This window comes from Pezoporus occidentalis, unplaced genomic scaffold (assembly GCF_034315485.1).
Source record: "Pezoporus occidentalis ecotype Australia unplaced genomic scaffold, CSIRO_AGI_Poc_V1 ctg123, whole genome shotgun sequence".
Taxonomy (NCBI): domain Eukaryota; kingdom Metazoa; phylum Chordata; class Aves; order Psittaciformes; family Psittacidae; genus Pezoporus; species Pezoporus occidentalis.
The window spans coordinates 614138-634457 of NW_026913027.1; the positions used below are offsets into that span (position 1 = coordinate 614138).

The window sequence follows — 20320 nt, forward strand, 5'->3', positions numbered from 1 at the left end:
AAGCTGTGCTCATTTAAACAAAAAAGTTAAACTATTTTTAGCTATGCTGGGCTTCTGACAGAGTGCATGAAGTGTCTGCTACTGTCAGTCTCCCTCCTGCTGAATCATCTCATATGATTCTCCCCTATGGATAATACTTCTTTACCCATGAGAATTTGTTTTCATTTTGTTCTGAAATGAAAACAAGGAATAGACAAGCTGATTTGGATTATATTGATTAAAATTTATTTTTCTTCAATAAAGTCAAATAAAATTTTCTCAAGTATTAATTCTGTGATGATTCTGAGGGCTTCATGTAGAACAGCCACAAGAGAAAACCAAGTAATGCTAAATCCTATATGATTAAACAAACTTCCCTTTCCACTAATTCTGAAATATATGGGGACAATGTCTTCCGAGTATCTGAGTTTCTATATTTCTACAGAAGAAAGAACTGGCTAAATCCCTAAATATATTTGTTGCTGCTTTTTACAAGTGGGGAAGATAGAAGCATCCCTCATTTAGAGTGAGGAGCAGGTATTTAGTTTAAAAAAAATCATTTAAAAAAATTCTAAAATTTGTAAAGTTTGATGAGTTTTGGATTACATGGATCTTAGATCTTCACTTCTAAGCTCAAATTGGCAACCAAGGTGAAAAGACAAGAGATAACTAGGGAAAATTTAAATTGACCAGTAGTATTAAGAATAAAATACTTGGGATACCAGGCATATTGAATTAAGTTTTAAGTATAATTTAATTTTTCTTCTGCCTATTAATATTTTATGACCTACTTTGACGTTACTGAATGTAGAGAAGGTACATGGGTATTACTGAGTGAGTTCTACAATATCAGAGTTATAAATTCTCATCTTTTCAAAGGTCATTGAGTCAAGACTTTCTCACAAGGGCATCCTAACATTACATGGGGAGGAACCTGAAATAAGCATTCAGAATGAAAACAAGCTGTGTTGTCTCATCACTGAACTAAAATAGAGTTCCTCCTACTACCATGTGTAGTGCAATATGCAGGAAAGTGGATAGAAATTGCTTGCAATTACTAACAGCACAAGTCTACGTGAGTAAAACATCAGGGGGTCTTCCTGTCTGTCCTTTTAGGAGGACAAGGATTTCCTTAAATTCCTTGAATAATTTTCTTTAAATTCCTTAATTTTGTTTCTCCCCACCCTCACCCCCTTCCTAAGTCATTGAAATGGAAGCCTTTGTGGGAACATTCATTTAATGTCTACCAGGTGACACCTGAGGAGCTTTCTGGGCTGAATCCTCTGGTTTTACACAGACTTTTAGCACAATTCCACATGAATTTGAACTATCCTATTGCTTTATTCAGCTGAACTGTTATTATTAGCTCTTGTTTGGTGCCTGGGTTTGCTCTGCAGTGGGGTCTTGGATGTGCTGTACTTCAGTCTTGAACTAGTTCCACTATGAGATTTCAGGATGCCATTTTGGCATGGGGCATCAAAAGTGAACTTTCCTTTAAGTTGAAAATTTAAGTTTTCCGGACTCAGTGACTGTCTTCTAACCTGCAGTTTTCAGCCTGTTGCCCGTGAAGAGAAAATACCTTTGACAAAGTGATAGGAAATGGTTTATGCTAAACATGCAGCAATACAACCTCTGCCTTTTAAAAAAAGAATGAAAAAATAAATCAAGATTTTGGAGCTAATCCTAGAGTCTTGTCCAAAATGCACATCCTAACGTAATCAATTTCATAAATATTTTTGACACACTTATTAAAACTGAAATAAAAGCTGAGTTAATTAAAAGAACATAAAAAAAGGAGCCTGATGCTTTAGCAAGGCTCTGTAGAGCCACTGGTGGTACAATTGCTGGAAAAGTAATAATGCCTCGTGATTAGATACTAGTTTTCTCCAGCTGTGCTGTTTTCACTACACTGCTAGGAGATGCTTTGTTTCCTCTGGGGTGATACAACTTGATTTAAAAAGGAAGTCATAAACCATAACACAATACTGAGAAATAAGGTTATTAAAGGAATTAGCAGACTATAAGCCGCTGAAGGCTGTCAGGGTCTATACAAGTAGGGTGGAAATGGTATTTGTTGTCTTTTCAATGGCTGGAGACAGGAAATCCAAACAGACTGCAAAGATATGTTTTTGAGAATACGCAGAAGTGACAACGCTAAGACTGTCTGAAGAGTGCTTCTGATCTGTGTAAGCAGCCTGCAGGTAATTAACACTGAAATTTTACCAACACTGCCTATTAATCAGCTGACAAAACTGAGCTGTGCAACCATTTTGCAGTGATTCTGGGACTTCACTGCTGCTGTTCCTTTCCTCAGAAAAAAACCCTGCTAATATCTCTTGGCTGTACTTTGGCTGAGCAGATGCACAAGAGGAAAGTTGGCACGCTGTCTGTGTGCTCCATAGGTTACAGATATTCTATCATCTCTTCTCATCACTGATCTATACAGAGGGCAATAAAACCCTTGCAGGATTTTGTGTTGTGGGGGGGGGTTTGTTGGTGTTTTTTGGGGGGTCTTTTTATATTGGGAAGATACTTCACTTTGAAGGATGCAAACTGGTAGAAAAAATAATTTAACCGACCCAGAAAAATCTATGCTCCTGAAATATCTGAAAACATTATTTTTCTCTATCCCTTTTGCCTTGGGAATTGAGGGACTGATCGTGCCTCGTCGGTCCCAGAGCAGCACTGAACAGTTTTAGATCTGCTTTATCTTTGCCCAGCTGTTCATAGCTCAAAGAGCAAGGCTCTAAAGCAACATTTTGGTGGTCTGACCACATCTGTGCTTACAGTCCCAAGGAGACTGGTACAGAACAGCAAAGCGATGGGCCTCTGCCACCCGCTCACATTGTAATATATGTAGCTGTATCGTTATACAGGGGGATGTTGTTATTTTTATTTCAGTAAAAATACTGTTATTATCCAAATTGCTCGTTTTGGGTTTTGGAGAACAAATACACGTCTGAACAGACTTCCTTTTAAGAAAAGTTGTTTAATAAGCAGTGTGCTTCCTCTCCAGGGACACATGAAGGGATTAATGTGCTGTATTATACATCTCTGCATAAATCTCTCTGGGAAGTCAAAACTGATTCACTACATTTGTGGTTATGCCCTGAAATTTCACTGAAAAATACTGCAGTTCCCAATCTTGCTGTCCACATTCACCATTCTAAAAGGCTGTAATACGATCACATCATCTCATTGGGACCAATTTTCTTCTGTCATATTTAAGCACTACAGAGGTTTTAACGATTTAATAGCTATATTTCACTGCTTAACAAGAGAAACACCATAATATTTCTCATCCTGTTACGAGTGCCCCTCTCCTGGTGCTCTGTTATTAAATATAGATTAGCTTTCCTGAGAAGAAAAAAAAGTGTTATCTTGCTCTGATGCTTTAGATCCTTCTTATTGTTCTCCTAAATAGTTTGCAAATCTTCCTCTCCTATTCTAATCCACAGCATGATTATTTCTATTTTGAATATCTAATTGCTAAGCAATGCTGTTTAAATAACTTTTTGATCAAAGAAGTTGTATTCAGTGCAACATTTTCTACTCATCTCCCAGTGGCTTTCATCCAAAGATTATGGGATGTGGGCACCCCACTCTTTTATGTCCCTGGGAAAAATATATCCAGAGGAGGAGACTGGATCATTCTTCTAGAACAGAGTTTGGGAAAACACTAATTATAGCAGTTGGACTGAATGATACTGGTTACAGTGAATAATAATTTCATTTTAATGATGTTCTTTCTGTAGAACAGAAAATCAGAGCTTAATCATATGAAGAATTTTTTTTTGGCTTTCAGCCTTTTTTACTTAAGCTCTGTCAGGTAATGAACAAGAACATTCTTTTCAAATATAGACAGTATTTAATGAAGTTGCATAATATGCCTATTGCAAAAGCAAACCAAATACGAGACAAAATGAAACATTTTTCCCATCTCTTTTTAATTCACGAATCACTTTAATCTTTCGGCTGGTCATCTGCCAATTGCTAAGCAGCATTCTCTAGTGTATCCTTGAAGACTTGCTGCTGCTTCCTTTTTCTGAGAGACAGAGAACTGCTGTATGTCAAGAGAAGTTATTGAGATTGTTTCCATTTCAAGCCAGACTTACCTTGGTGGGCCAGAACATTGTGTCCTTGTTGAAAACATCTCATACTTCTGAGCAAGGAAGGAGAGAGACTGACCTCACGTCCTTGCACCACCTCCAGTTTTCGGTTTACAGTCAAGTTTTGCTGGTTATCATGCATTGAAATTATTGTCAGTTCAGTTTGTCACCATGGAATGGAGACATTACCATTCTGCATTAAGACTTCCAAAAGTTATACACCAAGAGGCATGGAGCCTTTTTCTGCCTGTGATACCTGCCAACAGCAATAGGAAAAGAAGCACCAGAATATTAGAAACTCGTGTCACATTTTGGTAGGCAATGACTGATGTATAGCTATGTCAGATAGTAACACTAGCACTGCTATGAACAATACATCATGTTTTTATTTTGGAACGAAGCTTTTTAGCTAAACTTTTATGAATTTGTTTTTTTTGAGGACTTTATTCTCATTTTGAATATGTGATTTTTCTTTTTCTCTAGTACGGCAGAAAATACCTTTAGAAAAATGTTTGTTTCTGTTGACTTATACACTTACATAGCTTTCAGTTTTGTATTTCTCGGTAAGCAGTTGACCTTTGTATTTCCAAGGAATCAGGATTTTTGGAATTGCTCCTTCCCCCCCCCCCCCCCAAAAAAAAAAAAACAAACAAACCCACCTCCCTTTTATTTCAGTGGCGATTGATTAAGCTGTAAATCCATTAGTCAACCTGGAAGGAACAAGCCAAAATGTTGTTGGAAGACATAATTTATGCTTAGAAATTTGTACAGTGCTTTGTGTCCATCCTGGAAAGTGTGAGTGTGACAGATATATTTTATACTCTATATCAATATCTGTACTTCTCAATAGCTTGTGACTGCCAGCTGTTTCCCAATAGCCTTTTCAGGAACAGGAGGACTTTTACTCTACTGTCCATAAAAGTATGCCTCTGCTGTTGCCACTAAACTTTATGTAAGCCATAAAGTATCTTTTGGCTCCGACTTGAAACACAAGGAGAATGTTTGCACAGTGAACATCAGACATTGTCACTGTTAATGTGTAATGTCTGTTGGCAGAGTTGTCTCTAAAGATTTTTTAGCCAGCCAAATGTTACTTCTATTTCACTCGGAACTCGTGTCTGTCATGGGATAGGAAGAATAACAGGTTGTATTAAAATTGGCTACAGGCAGTTTCTTTTTTTCTTTTCCTGTTGCTAGCCTTTTGAGTAACTCCTGGCAGCAATTATATCTAAAATACATTATTTTCAAGCCTTCTTTAGCTGATGGTGGATAGTGCAGTGCTCTACTGAAAATCCTATGGCAATAAAAAGAAATAATTCTACACAGATGTACACACACACACACATATATATGCTTGATATAAATACCTTAATGGATAGCTTCAAAGTGACATGCCAGGTCTTTAACAAAAATGCATAAAGGAATACTCAAGCGATGCAATTAATTTCACCAGTTACTGACTTATATTTATACCCACAGAGACAACATTTGAATCCATTTTCATTATACTTGCAGTAGATATCTCAAGCTTTGTTATGGACAGCATGCTAAAAACATCATCTTTGAATAGATATCAAAGCCACGCACTGCAAAAGAGAAGAAACAAGCCAGTAACACTTCTTTTGTCAACTTTTATCTTGTAAGGTGGTAAGGCTTCAGTACTTGCTACTGTGAATAACACAGCAATGGTGTTATTGTGCACCTATCTATGTGTGCACTCATTTGTGCGCAATTGCCAAGGTATGGATGGTGTGAATATCTAAATCCTTCAGATTTTTAATACAGAGCTATAAACCAGGCCTGTAGCCTATCCTCAAGCAGTGGCACTGATTTGTCAGTCAAAACATTCAAATGAAAGGCGAGTTCATTATGTGGTTGTCCAGGTGAGTTTTAGTCATTATTCTCTAGGACACTGCAGAGCAGACTATTGAGCAGAGATATTTTGTAATAGGCTTTTCCGAATCTCTATTCAGCTGCTTTTACCAGGCTTGAAGAAGATTTGGATAATATATGAAAGTAATAGACTGGAAGACATTCACTAGCGGAATTCCTGCTCAAGAATCTGTCTTGAGATTGATTTAAAGTGTATTTTTAAGTATGATCCTTGTGTAGATGTGCTGATGAAGTCTGCTGTGCATAAAGACAACAGGCATTGTCAGTACAAAGGAATAGTAAAATATACCCAAAATAGAGACCCGTAAGAACTGAGAATAAAAGTAAATAAAATTTACTAGTTTGAAAAGCATATCCATGCATATGAGAAATCCTAACATTAACTTCTGCAAGGTGAGAACTCATACAGTGGGAAGGCTTTAGGTATACAAGTTGATAATAAGATGACTATGGTTTCCTGAGAGATAGAGCCATAAAAATGCAAATGCAATCTTTCAAAGCACTGCAAATTATTTCCAATAGAGAGGAAAGTATGCTAATATTGTAATTGCACACAGTGTTTTTCAGCTCTCTGCTGGAACACCATGCACAGTCCTGGTCACTTGTATTCAAGTATAAAACCAAAGCCAAGCCAAACAAAGAAAAAAACCACCTGATACTAAACTTACAGAGGAGAAGGGCTGCCAGGCACATCAGGATTTCTCATAAGAAAAAAAATATAAGGTACGTTCCCCTAAATCAGTCTTCTAAAGCTGAGATCCTTTCATAAATATGCCAGGGAAGTAAACAGCATGGAGGGAGAAAAATTAGTTCCCAAAAATTGAATATGAGCCAAAGAATGTGTGGCTATAAACGTACTTTGAATAGACTGAGAGTTCAGGAGAGGTTCCTAATGAGTAGAGCAGTCAGGCCTGGGGCAGTAAGCAGGTAGTCAAGTGACCCTGGACACTCCTTATGCTCCTTCCAGGTGCGTGCTCTTAAGAGTGGTTAGTAGCATCCGAAAAGGAGAAAGAGCCCAAATAGTTTAGCAAGATGCACAATGGTCCAGTTTTGGGTGGACTTTGGAAATCAAGCCTATCAGTATGTCTAGAAAGAAGCACATTTACCCCACACTGCAACAGCTAGCAAACAAGCTCAGGTGGGTATTTTCAGTTCTGAGATAGCAGTTGCATGTGGTGTTTTAAAGCACAGAGGAGGCTGTATCTTTGTGCAATCTTTTGTGTGTACATCTTTTTATGGTTTTGGTTCGGAAGGACCTTCAAGGCCATCTGGTTCCAACCCCTCTGCCATTTACAGGGACACCTTGCCTTAGACTAGGTTGCTTTAAGCCCCATCCAGCCTTGCAACTTTTTCATATGCTTTTCACCTTTGCTTTACCTAAACATCTCTGGATCATGAACAGACATGAGGTTCTGTTCTTACAAGACTTCTGCACTAAGTGTTTGCTCCTATTTCACAATTGAGAGACCACAGTGGAAGATAAATTTAATATAACTTGCCTATAGATTTCCTCAGAGAAGTCAGGAATTCAAACCAGATTTTTGGAATCTTTACTTGGTGTCCAACCTTGTAGGTTATTCTTTCTTGTTTTAACAGGTGAGTGTGTACTCTGGTAGTGGGAAATCAGCAGTTGATGGGCCACTACAGGTGTTATAAACAGGAGTTACATTTTGAACATCTTTTCCCACAATGAAAGATGGACATATCAGTCAATGTGCCCCAGGTCTATCTACCAGAGCAGAAAGCCATACATTTGACCATGTAGTCATTGCTTGCATTTAAAAGCAGAAAGTATAGAAGTATTAGAAATCTATCTATATATCCTTTAAAGCAACTTTAGACATAATTCTATATGGTGTTTTTCATAGTGACTCATTCAAGGTGTTCAATGGTGTTTATATCCATTCTCATTATTGAACTAGGTTTATGCTTACTGCTCATTGAGAAGTGGGCAGCAACACGGAAATAGAGCGGTGGTGACTTCACCCTGCAGGAGAGAAGCAAACCCATGAAAATAAAAACAGAATGCAGGAAAGAAGCATGTTTGGAACATGCTGAATGATAAAGTTAATTGACAGAAATAACGAGCACTGCAAACCCATATTCAGCTGCAGCATATTCATAAGGGGAAAACTGGGCCCCAAAGCTTTGATCTGTCTTGGGCTCCTCCCCTGGAGTCAATAAATGAGCCATTTTTTAAAAAATGCTTTGTAACCGAGTCACAGGTTTTAAAAACACGAGGGAAGTGTAAGCAGCTCACGTACTAGCACTCGCTACTGTACCCGTACACCTGGGCAAGCAGTGGGATTCTTCACATAATCATGGACAGCCTTATTCATTTTGTGTACTTCTGCAAGCATGTGCATGAGCAGCTAATACAGACAGATAGGCCAGAGCCTAATCCCCAGATTCAGGCACTCCTGAGCTGCAGAGTGTTCAAAATCCAAATCTGGGCTTTACAGCTTGAGCCCTTCTCTAATATTTATTCAGACTTATGATAAATGTAGCACTTTAGAGCTAATTCTTGTTCGTAATGTAGCCATTGCTCAGTCATCACTATAGAGTATAAATATCACGCATTTACCTTTGAGCCTGTAGACATTTAAGCTTCTGTGTTCTTCAGGGCTTTATTTATTTATTTATGACTTTGCTTGTTTGATAGATGGCAGCAGATAAATGTTTCCTAACTGGAGATGTCTCATTAGTTTTTGCTTTTAGTATCATCTGTCATATGACAGCAAACAGGGAATTTTTGCACATTGGTATGACTACATCGTGTTTTCACTTATAGCTGCTTCTGTGTCTTCACAGGTGAGGTGATACATAAGTACAACCTTACCCTTAAATACTGTCTTCAAAGAAAATACATTTACTTTATATATATATATATATAGTAGTAAATGGATATAGTATAGGGCTCTGGTTAAATATTATATATATATGTAATATATATAACCGGAGCCCTACCGTTTTGTCATTACAGCCCCACTATTCTCGAAGGAGCGAGCAAGCTTGCTCTGCGATATAGAAGGTGGAGACTGGGAAGCTGGATCTGCTAAGCCTTGCCTAATGCAAACTGCTTTAGTATGCACATCACATCATGCCGGCTATACTGCAGGGAGCAGGCAGTTATCGCACAAGCGTGCATCCTCAGAGCCAGGATAAACACTCCGTTACTCTCCCTCTAAACTGCTCTTCTGGGAGGGAGAGAAAATAAATAGGGAGCGAGAGAGGCATTTGAAGTAACCTTTTTAAGGAGGAGGAAGCAGCCAATAGAACCTTTTTTCTTTTTTTGTTGTGTTCTTTTTTTTTTTTTCTCTCCCCCACTTCTTACTAAAGAAATTCGTGTTACCTCAGCAATTAAGGAGAAGAGCCAGCGTCTAGGGTTCCAGGCTGTGAGGGGGAGTAGCAACTTGTACCAGGTAGGAAGCCCTTTCAACATACTCTTTAATTCATGCAGCTCAGTTACTACTTGCTCTGTTTCTATGTAGTGTCTGACTTCTGGAGACCTTGTGTCTGCTTGTCACCATTCCCCGAGTGAAAGAGACCTGGGGGAGATTTAATTGCCAATGACCTTCAGGGTATTTCTTGGAAAGACGCTAGTACTTAGAGCTGTGAAGTAAAGCAATCTATACTTTGTCTGACGGCTTAGAAGTGTGCATCAGGATGCAGCTGGGTGAAACTGCAGCTGTTACCCGTCTACGAAACCATGTCACAAATGAGTAAAAATTAGCCATTTTATAATAACCAAAGCAGCTGCTCTGCATTTTTAGCAACATGGCTGTATTACTTTCCAAAACTTATTGCCATACATTTCTTTTGTGCTGGGAAGCAAGCAGATATGCCTTAGTGTATTTAATGTTATTTTGACAGTTATTTACTGTATTTTCATAGTCACTCATGCATATTTTATCAGGACTTCTCTAAACTTTCCTGAGGCAGCCATATCTTACGTGGTAGATTAATATTTGTCCTAAGAAATAATTAGTGTGATAATTGTAGCGAGCTGGTTGCAATATTTGCTTTACAGTATCGCAGACATCTCCTGCAGCGTTTGAGGGCTGGGTGGGATGGAGCCTCAGCTCGCACAGGCTCATCTGCCTTAGTACTACAGAAGGACTGAGGGGAAAGTGAGGAGGAGGAGAAATCTGTAACTGAGTTTTGCGATCTCCTTATGCAGTGTTTTCTTCCCTAGTACTTTGTGTTCATTCCCATGAATAAATGGTTAGATGACATCTGTCCAATCTTTTTGTATTGTGACAATAGTGCGACTTAAGTTCATTAAAAGCTGAAGTAGCATGTGCATGCAATGAAAAGTTCGGAGCTTAGGAATCAGACCTGCAAGGATCGCCATCGTGTCTGTGAGACTCTTCACTTTTGATCAATTTAAGTGCCTGCCTTCCATGCAGTAAGGGAGTTGGAGGCAAACTTTTGCAAGCTTTAACATTCTCTTCTGTAAATCAGACCAGTGATAGTGAATTCTTAAGGGCAAAATACAGATGTGTTTTTGAAGTGTAAGCAGTGGTGTGAGCAAGTATGTCTAAAGATTGTTGTTTGCAAGAAAACCTGAAAATAATGCTCAAAACAGAGCTTAGGCACCACTGCTGTAATAAAAAAAATAAATACTGAAAATAGCAGAGCTCTCTTGGATGACTGTACCCACACAACCTCTTCTCATGTGCAATTGCTCTATGCACAAATAGCTCCATATATTTTGTTTAAAGGTATCTTGTGACTCTTATTGTAGGAAGAACTATAGCATAAGTCCAAACCTGTAGTCTTTGTTCTGATGAGCATAATGAAAAAAACAGTTCTCAGAAAATGAGAATTATATCCGATCGTGATAAAACCTGAGGAGCTGAAAAAGAAACAGTTTTGAAAATTATAGCTGTGAAAGGGAGGAAAGATCTAGTTAGTGACCAGGGTTGGCTTGAGGACCTAGTAAGTGATGAGAAGAGTTTTACCCTTTGTTTTGTCTGTTCTGAGAAATTCATCCTCAAAAAGCAACAATTTGATTAGCGACTAAGACAGGAAGAAAACCAGACTGGGGAAGCAATATCTTGACTCCTTATATTTTTTCTTGATATATGAAAGATGTGATAAAGAAAATGAATGGTACTCATGCCCTTCTGTTTTTTTTTTTAACAGGTATATATTTGATATAAAACTGAAGTCAAATATTACCTTAAAGAGAAAAAGGGGGTGGGAAAGGAAGCAAGTTGAACGCTTTGAATGCCACTAGAAACTCTTAGAAATTCAGGTTTCACAGAAGTTCAAGGCAAAGTACAGCTGGTTGGTGTGGCTGTATAGAGCTGGTTGCATTTTGGGGGGGGTTTGTTTGTGGTTTGGTTTTTATTGTTGTTTGGGTGGTTCTGGGTGGTTTGTGGGTGATGTTTTTTTGAGGGGGGGTAATTGGGGTTTTTGTTTGTTTTGTTTTTTTTTTTGTGGGTGCTTTTTTTTTCCCCAAAAAAGAATTGTGAATTGACTCAGGCTTTACATTTTGCATTGACTTCAGGTTTTATTATTTATTTCTTAATTCATTGTCATACTTGGTAACTCTGAGGGACAGGAATAGTCAGAGACCTGACTGGGATATACAGGTTTCTTAGCTTGGTACTGCTGGCAAGTCACTACCTTTCTGTGCCTCAGTTTACTCACATGTAAATACAGGTGTTGGCAGCTGCCTGTTCAGAACCACACTACGTATCTGAGTTTTTTGAGATTATCCTCACTCACACTAGTGGTGCTTTATGTAGATTTGCTTTTTTGTGACTGTAGTTCACCTTTTTTGCTTATAAGTTTTTTTGTGGCATGTTACTTGTTGCTCACCCTACTAAAAGCCTGCTGAACACTGACCTTCATGAATAAAATCATATTTCATTTATAAAACAGGTAGCGTAAATCAATTTATCCTTCATCCCTACCCTGGAAGTGACTGCTAGGGTTTGTGGGATGGCCCTGTCTAATTAGGAATCCTGTTATCTTTAATGAGACCCCCACAGGAGTCACTGCTAGCAAATCTACAATGTCTACATATCTGAAAGTATAGATCAGACTGTCTCATAAGCATTATTATTTCTTAGCAGAAATGGTGCAATTGGTTATACTGAGGTGTTTTTAATGGAAAAAATAAACTAATCTGACTACCACAGGAACTATGAGCTGACACCCCTGTTTCCATGCAGCAATGTGTGGGTAATCCCTTATGTTGGTGGCTTTGAACAAAGCTCCCTACCCCTCTATGAGTTCCCAGACCTGCTCAGTGATATTCCTTTTGGTATCCATGGGGTAGAGTATTGGGACTCCTAGTGCCATTAGGAAGACAAGATGAGGAAGCCTCAGATTTGTTGCAAGGGTCTTATCTGTTGATAAGAAAAGGTTCCTCTGTGAAAGCACAAGCAATTGATGTTTCTTTTTTACAATTTACTACATTAAGAAATTAGCCTGACTGGAGAGTGTTGTTTGTACAAGGACTATCAAAATGCAGTGTTTGAAATTCTAGGTGTTGATATAACTCTGTATTATTATGGGTCCCCAGAGTGGCCATTATCTTTTGATCTAGCTTTAGTTAATTTTAATAACCCCCTTGATTTCTGGAAGCAGAACGCTGAACACACAGTCCCACTAATACCTGATGACTGCAAATTTATACATGAGGATTTCCAAACAATCTCACAGCGCGCTTTTGAGGGCTGCACGTTTACACTGAACAGACATGTCCGTGTTCAGGCATGTATTCTTCCTACTGTGAGCATGAAGAGTATGAGACTAGATTTTCCTTTTTCCACTCTCCACTGACCTTCAGTAACATTTTTCCAAATGAACACTTGAAGACAATCGGGGACTTTTGTACTTTGCTTTCTATGTATGCAAGGAATTAGAATTAATGGTTGAACTCGGGGGATGAGGATTAATGGTAAGGCTGAGTAACGTGACTGCCACTGGACTTCACTGTCAGTTTTAAGAAAACAGTAAGGTACTTAACAGCATGCAACTTCTGAGATTTATTTAGGCAACAATCCCCAAAAAACCAATCATTACTAGCAATTTGCTGGTTTGTTGGTTGCTGGACCGTTAAGGTTCCAACAAACTGCCTGGTAACTGAAGTAATAGTAACAGCAAATTCTGAGGTGGGTATCTGCTCTGTGTTTCATGTGACATAACTTCATCTGTCCTTTTAGCTTTTTAGCAGCTAGGGATTCATTAAATAGTTTCTGTTAGCGCCTTTTGATGCTATGTGGAAAAGCTGTGATGCTGGAGCTGGATCTGTAACACATACATAACTATACTTTAGACAAAATGGGTGAAATTTGTTGGGTTTATTCCCTAAAAATTTATTGCATCTTTTGCCAAGACACATTATGCAGTATTATTATTTAAATGATAATAATAAAAACCTTATCTGACTATAATATTTTAAACAAAATTATAGCTTTGTATAGAAACGCATCCCTGATCTGATTCAATCACTCCTGTTAGCATTGTTTAGCACAAGGAAGTTCTTCTGACATGGGTCATTCTTATGGTAGGGAGAATTGGAAAAAAGTATCTGGGAATGTTTGGGCCTTATTATTCTCAGCCTTGTCAGAATTCAAAATTTCGATCAAAACTGACTGGTGAGAGACCCAGAAGACAAACTGGAAGCTGAACAGCTGCTATTTTCAAAAGTTCAGTTAAAGTTCCAGGTTTATTTAATGTTGTAGCTCTATTTCATTGTTTGATCTTTCAGTGACCAGAATAAAAGACAAAGAAACAAGGTGGATAATATTATTTCTTTTAAAGCACCACAGCTGTTTTATCTCTGTGGGCTTCGCTTGCATGATCCAGAAATCATCAATAGCTTAGGGTGTAAATATGCCTGTGTTGACTTCTTGTTAATGGAACTGAGGTGGGCAGCTCTACTAAGGCTGATTAGAACCATCAGAAAATCTGCCACGCTACAATGAAATGAAGGAAGATGGATTTAGGTCAGTATCTAATATGCCCCACATACAACGTTGGCAGGAAAAAAAAAAATATCAAAAGTCAAATATGCAATCTGAGTAATTTAGAATAAAAAAAAAACCAGACACTGGCTTATGTCAGTCTTTAGTCTGAATCTTACCTAGTACAGAAAATTATCCTCATTTTCCAAATGAAAAGGAAATACCACACAAGTACTTGTACCATATTGGGCATGAAACCCCCTGAAAATCAGAGGCTTTTAGTACATGTTTTATGAAAACATGAAACACCCTTTGTACAGTTCACAAGCTGTTGTTTTAATATCTATTTTAAGCAACTGGGCAGTGTCAAAGTTGATGTCTTTCTTCAAGCCTGGTAAAATTTTTCAGGATTAAGCTTCCTTACTGGAGAGCTGCAAGGGAGTCAGAGAGATGGAAAAATGATTTTGAGTATATTATGGTGCACTGGTTTGGTACAATAAACATTGCTCTGAAGTACCTCTTCAGATAAACCAACTTATTGTTGAAAGTACAAGGGGTGGAGAGAAGGAGGATTGTTCTGTTCAGCATCCAGCCTAGTGTGATAGACAGATACTGGTAAAGCAACAAAAGTAAGCAATAGAAATTCTGAAAAATAAATTATTTCTGTGAAGTGGCCATGCTATTGGTGCGTTTTCCTTCTGTGCTTGCTCTTTACTTCAGTGCCAGACTGGTGCAAATCTCTCTGAGAAAACCATCATTAAGGAGATGCAGTAAAGGTAAAAAAGTTGTTCTTAGAGTAAACGTATTTTGTGTTTTTTCTTAAAATGACAGCTATTTAAATTAAATAGTCTTTCCTAATGTAAAATATATCCATCAAGCTGTTGACACTAGTGTTTTGTTGAACACAAGGCATACCCCAATTTGGTACCTTTATTTACATTTGCCTGCAAAACACCTGCCAGATTTAACATCAAACCACTGCATGGCATAATGAGATATTTAAGTCTGCAGAAATGAATGACAGGCTTCTGTTTCCTCTTGCCATGAAAAGAGAACACTAATGTAAGACAGTAAAGCAGAAAAAAACCTAATGCTTTATCTGTATTATGTTTATCAAAACTACATTATCTGTAGACTTCTAGAAGTTAGAAAGAATAGACACTTCTGAGCATATATAGGTAAGGACATCGGAACAAATGAATTGTGACCTTTTAAGTACTCAAATATTCAAAATTAATTGTTATTTGGTGTATTAATGTCAAATTATCATCTAGAATCAACATTTTTCATAAGTAGGTGTAATTCAGGCAGAATGACACAGGAATTACATGTTTCACTGATGTGAAACATAAGTGGCGTGGTGTGATCTTCTTGAAACAGGAACTAAAGGTCAACTGCTCGGAGATGAATTATGAGCTGTGTTGGGGTTCTGACCCCCTATTCACTGTTGGGCACCTCTGTAGCCATACAGAAGAACAGCTGTACTTGAATCCTTCTCTCTGTTAACCAGGAAAATTGTCCAAATATTTAGTGCCCTCAGAATGCAAGATTCCTAACTGTTTGGTCCACATTCCTGTCCTGTCCCCAGACACACCATGCCAGTGTTGTGTTTCTTTCCTGGCACAGGGTGTAATGCCAGCCTGCCCAGGCACCCCAGCAGCTCCAGTATTTGTCTTAATTTGTAAGGCACTGAGCTTGCTCTAGATGCTTTTAGGACACTATTTAAAAAATACTTGTTTGAACTCTTCCCCTGAAATATACTTTGCATTTATAGATTTAAAGAAAGGGGTACCAGTGCAAAGTGGGAGGTAAGTAAGAAATACTAGCAATGTGAGAATGACACCTCTGCATGCTGTCTTTGAAGTAGAGCCAATGTAGTTATCAACACCTTACTTGCAGAAGTTGCTCTTGGTAGTAAACTGCTGTTTTGGAAGAGTGTGATGACTTGGAGTCCAGTTGGGTTTGTACTATTGGCAGCTTAGGCAGTAATTTGTTGCCTTATGAAATGCATACACATATTATTGAATGGATGGAACTCCTTAACTGCATCTGAACCAACATCACTGAAGTCTGACACTGTTTTCTCTTTTTACTTCTCATTAGTGGCTGTATCACAACTGTATCAATTTTATAGATGCTGAAATTCATGCAAAAAAGAAATTTGGGTATTTGCACCAATGACAATACCACAGGAGACCTTTCCCATATTGTTTTGCAAATAAGCCAGTGTCCTTGCCCATCTTGAGATATTCATCCACAATACTGCTCTGCACAGCAGTGTGCTTCTGAGCAGTGTTAGTATGTATGGAAGCCTGACACTTTTGGTTAGTGATGAAACCTCTTTTTTTCATAGAACTGTAGAATAGTTAGGGTTGGAAAGGACCTTAAGATGATCCAGTTCCAACCCCCCTGCCATGGGCAGGGACACCTTACATTAAGCCATGTCAGCCAAGCCCTCATCCAACCTGGTCTTGAACACTGCCAGGGATGGAGCATTCACAGCTTCCCTGGGCAACCCATTCCAGTGCCTCACCACCCTAACAGGAAAGAATTTCCTCCTTATATCCAGTCTAAACTTCCCCTGTTTAAGTTTTAACCCATTACCCGTTGTCCTATCACTACAGTCTCTAATGAATACTCCATCCCCAGCATCCCTATAGGCCCCATTCAGACACTGGAAGGCTGCTATGAGGTCTCCACGCAGCCTTCTCTTCTCCAGGCTGAACAGCTCCAACTTCCTCAGCCTGTCTTCATACGGGAGGTGCTCCAGTCCCCTGATCATCCTTGTGGCCCTTCTCTGGATTTGTTCCAACAGTTCCATGTCCTTTTTATGTTGAGGACACCAGAACAGCACACAATATTCGAGGTGAGGTCTCCCAAGAACAGAGTAGAGGGGCAGGATCACCTCCTTCAACCTGCTGGTCACGCTCCTTTTGATGCAGCCCAGAATACGGTTGGCTTTCTGGGCTGCAAGCGCACACTGCCACCAGCTCATGTTCATTTTCTCATCAACCAACACCCCCAAGTCCTTCTCTGCAGGGCTGCTCTGAATCTCTTCTCTGCCCAACCTGTAGCTGTGCCTGGGATTCCTCCGATGCAGGTGTAGGACCTTGCATTTGGCATGGTTTTCAAGGACACCCATTTAAGCATGAGGAGGTGAAGAACAGTGAATCTGGCTTGTCTAAGCTGATGAGAGAGGGAAAGAAGGCATGTTTGGATGTTGAATCTTGGCCAAAGAATTACTTTGGGAGACAACAAGAGAAGTACCTGAAACTCTGAGCATACCCCTTTTTTGTTTTGTTTTGTGCGCTTCATTCCTTGAGAGTCTATAACTGAAAAATACATGTAAGAAATTAGTAGTTACCCTCAGATTTTTGTTTAATTTATCATTAAAAGGGTCAAAGCAAAGTCAACCAATGTCTGAAATGAATGCATGGAATATTTTTTTTGCCTCTAGTTTGTGCCTCGGTGTACAGTGGTACATCGCAGTTTTCTCTCATGGCTAACACAAGTGATAACTAGTCAGCGTGTTTCTGGTGAATGTGCATTTTTTTTACAGATGTCTCAGTTTGCACTGATATTTTATAAACTATGCACTTAAAACATTAAATAAGAAAAAAAAGCAGGTGCAGATGCAAGGATGCCCTAAGAAGGAAAAGAAAGAACAGCATCTTTTAGGACATGGGAAATGAGGTGTTAGTTGCAAATCACTCTTTCTGGTGGTTATTGAGTAGACAATACCAAGTCCCTGTCAGTTATGTCTGTGTTTGACCCCATGGCACACAGTACATGCTAAAACAGAAGTGTCCTACAGGATGAGCTGATGGGCACTTACTTGAGTAGCCAAAGACATTAAACGCTTCCATCACTCTTGGTGATTTTTAAGAGATTTACAGCAGGACAGGCACTCCGAGAGTCTGCCTGAAGAGTCCTTCTCCAGGTGTGTCTTTGCTCTCTGTATTAGCAATTTGACAGGGACCTGTAACATTTAATTATTCAAACCTAGATGTAGACACAGAGAAACAAAAATGAGGGGTTTCGATCTCATGAAATTGTTTGAAGGTGATTATTCCAATTATGTGTATAAGGAATGTAACAAAGCCAGGAAAAAAGATTTAAAAATACAAGTCTGTTTAGATTTTTGGAACTTGTGTGTTTAGAGTTTCTGTCACTTGAAGAGTTTTGCTGTTAGACTCAGGTAAATTCTTGAGCTCTAGGAATAGCTCCAGTTCTCCCACATTGCTATCAATTAAATTCACTCTTACTTGAAGCTCATGAATTTTGCATAATTATTTTTAAATGGTTTGAATTTACGTTTACATTTTGAGCAGCAACACGGTGTGTCAGAATAAAGTGAATGCTGTGTGTAGAGGAACTGAGATTTTTTTTTTTTAAACGTTCTGTAATTTTTTAGGAAAAAAAGGTCTTAAGAATCGGTGTATAGGTGCATAGCTTGCACCTTGGTAAGTGTGCTCACTGGGTAAATCCCATGCTGCAGTTTACAGATCCATGTAGATATGTCCTCTATCCTTCCCAAAAGCCATGTGGTCAGAATTAGTACTGAAGGGGATGCTTAAGTCTATGGTGAAAGGCTGTGTGTCCTCGATGTGTGTTTCTAGAAGAAGGATGCTGAGAGCCAGAAGGGACAAGGAATGATTCTCTTGGGGCGCTGTTTTCTTGCTATGCAGCACATTAGCGATACCTGATTTTAAGTTCATTATTTTCGTACTGTGTAACAGCAGAATGACTGTTTCACCAACATTTCCTTGATGATAGAAATGCACTTCTGAATTTCAAAACATTGATTTATGGCTGCTTAATGCAACCAAGGGCAAAAGGGTCAAGTAGTTTCTGTGCTTTTGGTGTCTCAGTTAAGGAGTCAAAGGACCCTTCTCCACTCTTTATTCTTACTTTCCTTATTGATGGTTGTGTGTCTAGTGTTTCTGAAGTCCTGATGTGTATCAATTGCATCACATTCTAAATATTTCTTAGCTGTCCTGTAAAATACTATGAAAATAGTTATTTTCAAGATAGGTCATCATTCAAGCCTTTGAGCTGGAAAACTCAAAAGCAGGAGAAAAAAACTCAAAAAAAATAGATTTCTTTGAGATGCAGATTTATCATCAGGCATAGGTCAAGTCTTCATTTACCATTCAAATCATACCTGGGTACATCTCCAAGCAAGAGTTCAGGCTACACATTCTGTGCTGGCTACATCATGTTGGCACTGCAAGCTTACCACTGTGCTGCTGTAAGCTTTTAAGTATGATTACCTTGTTTTAGACAATGCCAGTGTATGCGGGCTATCAGATATGTGAAAATTATAAAGCACCCGACACCTTGGGTAATAAAGATGCTCAGACGTTGGTGAAAATTCTGGTATTTTTTCCAGAGAGAAAGACTAACATGTTCTTTAATAGTGACATGGTCTAGAGTGAGGCATCCCTGCCCATGGCAGGAGGGTTGGAACTCGATGATCTTAAGGTCCTTTCCAACCCTAACCTTTCTATTCTGTGAATATTACTTGAAGTAATTCAAAGTCATCAAAGTAATGGTATCCATTACCGCAATCTGCTAGAGCCGGAGATTATACCAAGGGGACTGTAGTGGAACCTGTATGTCAGTCTCTCAAGAATTGCTCCTGCTTCTTGTTTAAAAATTTCAGTCATTTCCTTGCAAAAAAAAATTAGCAAAAGCATTTTTTCTGATGCCCACAAAGTTTGTGGGCCCTGTCCCAGGGGGAGTTTAGAATATTATACAGGAAGAATAAAATGACCTTGAGGAGTACAGTAATAGTAGCTGAATGAAATTCAATAGGACAAAGTGCAAGTTCATGCACAAAACCAATACATTTCTGTTTAAGCTAGGAGCTCATTAATTGGAAATGACAGAGAAGGAGAAAGTCACAGGATGACTGCAAGCCACCAATGCAACGCATCAATGAAAAGGGCAAATGTAGTCTCAAGCTGTGCTGGATGACGTATTTGCATTAGCATAAGAAGTAACAAATACATGAACTAGGTCCTGCAGAAACAATAATGTAGAATATTTGTAATAGTGCTTTTTGCCTTTTAATTAAGGTGAGTTCAAACTGGAACAGGTGGAAAGAAAGATAACTGAGATGTTCAAGATAAAGGGAAATCTTTCATAAGAGAAGAGACTAACAGGCTTTGTGTTTAGTCCAATCACATAAAACTATCAGAAGATGAGCAGGAAGTTAAAGCATGATATAAATATATTTAAGACGGAAGTAAATGTGTCTGGCTTTAAAACTGTGATATTCTGGAGCCAGTTTTAATTGTGGTCAAAACCACTACAGAGCCTTTGAGCTGGAGAAATCCCTTTTTCTTAAAGGGGAAAAATTAACCTGCCTGCCAGTGACAGAAGGGAGCTAACCTCAAGTGCAGTCATTTC

At 38.7% G+C, this 20320-nt stretch overlaps 1 protein-coding gene and 1 long non-coding RNA gene across 3 annotated transcripts in view; one reads left to right on the forward strand and one right to left on the reverse strand.

Moving 5' to 3' along the window:
• The first annotated feature begins 9008 nt into the window (after positions 1–9008).
• The window catches only part of TENM1 (teneurin transmembrane protein 1), an 845211-nt gene continuing 833899 nt past the window's right edge, over positions 9009–20320 (forward strand). For both annotated transcript variants that reach the window (XM_062607456.1, XM_062607455.1), the window contains exon 1: positions 9009–9403. The gene's annotated coding sequence lies outside the window, so the exon portion shown is untranslated. The remainder of the gene's footprint in view (positions 9404–20320) is intronic.
• LOC134157938 (uncharacterized) lies at positions 13720–17857 on the reverse strand. Its single transcript, XR_009962542.1, has 3 exons — positions 17742–17857; positions 14424–14499; positions 13720–14337 (listed from the first exon to the last, which is right to left on the reverse strand). It is a non-coding gene; the product is annotated as an uncharacterized LOC134157938 (long non-coding RNA).